Below are 6000 nucleotides of genomic sequence, written 5' to 3'. Positions count from 1 at the left end.
AGTATAAAGCAAGAAAACGTTATTGTTAATGGTGAAAAAATTGATGATTTTCAAAAAGAAGCGAATATCATTGAAGAATTTTACCACTCTCCCTAAAGATTCTAGTTAGGCTATTTTGTAAAGTCGTATTGCACATTATTTAGCGTCCAAAATGGAAAATAAAACAAAAGGATATTTCAGATATTCATTACATCATTTTATTTTATTACAGTATCATTCATAAAAGACTATTTTTCCAAAAACTAGTAGTTGAAATTAACTACTTGGCAATTTTACTCAATTGGTGCATCGTCTGCAGCAAGAGTTTACCCCCGTCCAAACATCCCACCAAAAACAAACACTCAGTAATTACTTACTAGCCTTCTCTTTGAGCAGAACCTGTGCAACTACAATAGTTATTATCTTGTGAATCTTCGCCCAACGAAGTTTAGATTTTTATGTAGAATATGCGTGATATACTACGTTAATTTTAAACCAGACTGTGACTTGCTTGGTAGCTGCTAATACTCGCTCCCTCAATTATTCGCATCCGCTCCAATTGTCTCCCAAGATCAAAATTCAAGGACAGAACTGCATTAACTTGCTAAAGTGGGCTGCATTACAGAGATTCTGAAAAGACTGGTAAGTCACTATGTTAACCTTTTTGTAAAATGTCCAGTGCTAATTTAGGTAAGACTGCATGATCCGCAAATTGCAGGGGCAACCAAATGTCGTTCATAAACTCGGTAAAATATAATACACCTGTGCCGGTAGTTACTAGGTAGCTACCTATGTTCTTGTTCTGCGAAGGTAGTTTTGACATGAAATGTTGACTCTCCCTTTCCTTTTGATATTTCGATCGTGTTATGCAGAAAAAAATCCGTTAAGTATTGAAGTTTCCATGGAAATAAACTTTTAATGTTTTCCAACTGTCGGCCTCATACCCAATTGAATAGGTACCTATGCCTACTACCTAGCCAATACTAGGTACCCTATGTGGTAGGTGAACCTATTTTCTATTTGGTAGAGATCTACTACTACTAGGTAGTAGTACCTACTAGAATATCGCTGACGTATAGGGTAGGCCTGGGACAGGTTACAACCAGTTTTAGCCCCAGCCTCCCAAACGGAGCCCATAGATTTGGCTACCTTTAATGGCAGTGGCTAGAGTACTTACTGAGGGAAAGGTTCGCAGGTCGTAAGCTATTAAGCAAACTATGTTGTCAAGGCTGGCAGGGTACAATCTTGCTTAGAATAGGTATTCATAAAGAATATGATCAAGTTATACCTAGTAGATGTTGCCCAAGATTGATTCCAGCATTGAAATTTGGTTTTCCAATAGGCTAGTTGTTGATGGGTTTTGAACGATTTTGTCATTCGTGGAAATATGTTGTTAACCCACATCACCCCTGTCTTATGTGTAATAATGTGTGGAGGAGGGGCCCATTGGGTGTCTGACCTCAGAGAACCCAGGGCTTATGTAGAAATTCTAACTATTGGGACGTCACATTCTAATGCAAGCCCTACTTGCATTGGGGAACTCTCATCTGTAACCATTGGTAAAATACTTGGTGGCATTATTTACAAGAATGCATCCTAACCTAACCCTTCTCTAACCTAAACTAGGTAGATGGGTCCTCACTGGGCTTTAGGAATTGCTCCCTGTTACCCCATTTTGAACATTTATAATCTTGCCTTATTTAGAGATGCTTTTAGACTCGTGTAGGAAAGATGGACAGGTAACCATCCCAGAAATCTGTATAAGATTTTGCAAGTTATCGATACTTACACAGTATGTGAATTCAGTTAGAATTGAGTTTTTCTTGTAATTCTTGAAAATGCTGTTAAATTGTAAATCAGTGGTTTTTGGTGCAGTCCTTTCATCATTTTTTGGATGTTTAGTTCCTGTTTTTGGTGAAGTATTCAGTTTTGTTTGGCTTTTCATCGTATTATTATTAGCTTTGGTTAACTTTATTACAAATTCCTCATTTTGTCAAACTCTAGTTCTTCTGGTAAATTTGGTATTGCATTGAGGGATGTAAGACTTGGTTAATTGAACTTGATTATGACACACGAAGTGTGATAAATGTAGGGGACAGGAATGTAGCAGAGATCTTACATCTTCCAAATGTCAGGGATGGGGTGACCAGCAGTGGAAAGTTTTTAAGCCTCATTCTGAAAAACCATATAGAGGTAGAAAGCGGAAGGCGGCTCTCAGAGCCGAAATAGGGCTAGTTTAGAGGCAATTCCTTTGTCATTAGTGACTGAGGATAGTGCTATTTTTTCCCCTCTTATTCATACTGTCTCCTATCCTGAGCCCTCCTACTCCTTTACCACTTACTCCTTTACCAGTCACCCATGCTTCTAATCTCGACGCCATTGCCAATCTTGAATCTAGGTTTGATAAGAAGTTTGAGTTTTTAGCGAACACTGTGATTGAGTTAGGTTTTTCTCTTAAGGCTTTTGTAGAGAAAGCTTCCAATTCTAGTACAGTGCAAAGTGACAGTGTTTTGCGTGTTGAGGAGGTGGCTGTCAGTCCCATCAGTTCTCTTAGAGAAAGGTACCTGTCTTATTCCCCTGCACCAGGGAGAAGACATACTGGAGGTCCAAGGAAGGCTGTTGGTTGTTTGTCCACAGGCAGTCACCTCCTCTGTCAAGCTTGGAAAGGCATCTTGTTTAGTGCTCCTTTGCCGACAGATCTGGATGGCTCTTCTCCTGACATTAGTTGCCAATCTGAAGAGGCACTCTGCGATCACAGACAGCTCTCCTCCGCTTATCAAGAAGTAAAAGGATAACAGCCTTAGTCTTCAGCCCTCCTGTAACTTTGCCATTTCGCCTCCTGATATCTCTTCAGCAGATTCTCGTGACAATCACCCACTGTTGACTCCTAGGTGCACAGACCTTCCCCATAAGCAGTCCCTTATTGCTGAGCACCTGCCTCCGTCCAGGCACTAGGCACCAGCTGCAGCGCCGCATCCTCTCACACCAATGCGCTCGGCGCTAGCTGTTGGGTGCCCGGCACCACAGTCTCCTCGTCTACCCTCATCGACACAAGGAGACTCTTCCTTAGCTCCGATTTTTTGTCATCTTGACAACCTTATCGGTTTTCAAAGGAGAAGACTGCAGTCTCCAAGAGTGAGGATCCCTCCTTGTCCCTTATTTCTTCAGATGGGGAAGAATCTGATCAAGATACTGCTCCTTCTTTGGCTTATTCAAGCCTTCTTAAGTTCTTTTTGACCAACTTTCCAGACTTTCTCGAGCCTGCTCCTCTGATTTCACCTGCTTCTACCTTCCTCTTGAGGAAGCAACCCAATGACTCAGACTGTTTTCCCAAATTAGTCCTCTCCTCTTCCTTGAAGAGATCCCTGTGGGAGTTAGAGAAGTGGTTGACTGCCAAGAGGGATCAAGGCATAGCAACCTTTGCTTTCCCTCCTTCCAAGCTGTTGAGGAAGAGGTATCGCTTTTATGCCAGCAGGGAGACTCCTGCCTTGGGAGTTTCAAGGGGACTTGTCCAGTTTGGTCGACACTTCTCGACATGCCGCCTTCTCCTCAGCCAAGATTTGGTTTTCTTCAACAGAGCTTGATTATCTTGTGAGGAATATCTTCAAGGTTTTGGAAATTTTCAGTTCCCTAGACTGGACAGTAGAAGCGTTAGCCAGGAAGATAGAAGACTGCCCATTCCTTGCAGAAGACTTATCTTCTGACTGGTTAGGCATCCTTTTGTGTACAGACAAGGCAGTCAGGGATTGCTCTACAGTGTTAGCCTCACTTTTTGCAATGGGTAGCCATGTCCAATGGGAGCTTTTTCCTCTTTAAAGGAAGGACAAGTGCTGCCCATTTCTTTGTAGAACTATCAGATACTGGGGGAGACAAATGCCTCTAATTATACTATTAACTTTCATTTCCCAGTGTCCACAAAATTTTGAAATTCTCTGTATATGGCTGATTATTTTAAAAGTGAAGGGACTGAAGGCTAGTGCTCCTAGAAAGGTAATTAGTTCCTTGAAAGCCAGAGAAGCAACCTTTCTCCATTTTAATGGAAAGTATAGTAGAAAAACAGGGGCAGATATTGATGATCGTACTGCATATAGCCCAACCTGGTTGTATTATTATTACCAGCTTGTGCTCTTGGAGTGAGTAGGCTGCCCCTTATCACCCATTCTGATTTCAGTGGGATGGGATGTAGAGAACCGATTCAACTTATTTTTGGGCTTAGGTTTTTATTACCCTGCTCCCATGACCTAAGTTTTTTTAATGAGTGAACCAATCACTGCCTCTCTATCCTCTAGTTTAAAGACGAGAAATTTTTACACATCACACCCAGTTTCATATCCAGTTCAGACCTGAATTCCTCTTGGGAATCATGAATAATGTCTTAGATATGCTGATGCTCTGTAGCAAGGTCATCCTTAACACTGTTCATTGATTTACTCCCAGAATTCTGAAAGTATAGCTTGTGGAATTATCCTACTAGGGAAGCCTGCATAAATTAATTGAGCCAAGGCAGTCAAATCACCACTGCCTGGCAGTATAGAAGTCTAGGAAAAATCACTACCCTCTAGAAGGTACAGACATTTCAGATGTTGTGGGGTTGACTGTATGAGGGTCCCCTTTGATATCTGGTTGTTGAATGGAAAAGGCAAGATTCACATCTGAGGTATCTGTCACACATAAAGCAGAGGACTGTTCCCTACATCTTCCAGATACAAAGGGGAAATTTCAGTGGTTCTAACCGCTTCATGTCGGGTATTAGTGACATCTCTTCCAAGGAAAGACCGCCTCTATTGAAGGAGTTGAAGTGGGAGTTCCTAGAATCCACAGGATTTTGCTCATAGAAGGATGAAAACACACTGCCAGAGTTATGCTGCAATTATGTAGTCTAGTCTTCTTCCTTACTCCTACTGAAACCTATGACTCATAGAGACAGCTTAAATTGAGCTCTTTCATCATTTAAACTTGCTGCGAGAAGCACGTTTCATATTTCGCGCATATCTGGTGACCAACAAAATTCTCCTTTATTCCTAAAGGGCCTGGCTCATGGCAGGTAGTTATGAGCCATCTCCACAAGCAAAAAGCAGATTTAGCAATTCACTTTGGGGCAGGTGATTTGTGGATCCTGCATAATAGCAGCCCAGTTGTGATGAAAAGAACATGTAGTATTTATTAAAAACTACCTAGTGTTAGATACCTACATCACCGTATAGGCAGCAAACACTTCAAATAAAAACATGCTGATATGGCCACAAGTATGGGTCATATCCATAAAATAGTAGTAATGTATTAATATACCAATTCACAATTACCACAATAACACTGCCTTAAAGGATTTACTCACAAATACTTCTAAACTCAAGATAAAACTAAAGGGATACCCATACAGTGTATTTCTATGCAATTCAAAACTTTTGATTATATCCGGTTCATTCCCAAACCCCAGGTAAAGGTTATAGGCTGTTAGTTGGTACATAATTAAAATCTGGAATTATTATATCATATTTATATAAAATCAGTATCTCAGATATTTTAATTTGTTTGACAAAGCTCACCATGAAACATTACATTTTATATTCCTGCAGGAAAAAGGAGAGCATCACTACAATTTTTCTCAAAGCCTATGACATTACTAATAATACCTGGAGTACTGTAATATCTGTTAGAGGAAGATCTGAATGAACATATTTCCTTAAACACTTGAAAAGAACCCTAATATTAAGAATAACTGGGGAACTTTCTATATCACAAAATCCATTTAGTTTGATTATAAAACACTACAAAGGAAATACTGGCCTTCAGTAAACACCAAGGCTTGTATGTAAGTCAAACACGATTAGGAACTAATGTGGCAGCTGTGTTTCCTAAACAAGAAGTTAGGCTAACATGAGTTACCTTTACAATGCCCTCAAATTATATATCAATACAGTGGAACCTCTACATACGAAAGTCCCTACATACGAAAAATCCGGGTTACGAAAGCAAAAACGAAGATTTTTTTGCTTCTGTGTATGAAAACAATTCAGGTTG

At 40.2% G+C, this 6000-nt stretch overlaps 1 protein-coding gene across 1 annotated transcript in view; it reads left to right on the top strand.

The window, feature by feature from the left end:
- Nucleotides 1-254: 254 nt before the first annotated feature.
- The window catches only part of LOC135196144 (sedoheptulokinase-like), a 210242-nt gene continuing 204496 nt past the window's right edge, over nucleotides 255-6000 (top strand). Inside the window, exon 1 of the mRNA XM_064222694.1 lies at nucleotides 255-621. The gene's annotated coding sequence lies outside the window, so the exon portion shown is untranslated. The remainder of the gene's footprint in view (nucleotides 622-6000) is intronic.

Source organism: Macrobrachium nipponense, chromosome 17 (assembly GCF_015104395.2).
Source record: "Macrobrachium nipponense isolate FS-2020 chromosome 17, ASM1510439v2, whole genome shotgun sequence".
NCBI lineage: Eukaryota > Metazoa > Arthropoda > Malacostraca > Decapoda > Palaemonidae > Macrobrachium > Macrobrachium nipponense.
The sequence above is the reverse complement of the archived record's forward strand: the minus strand, read 5'-3'. Positions and strand labels throughout refer to the sequence as shown.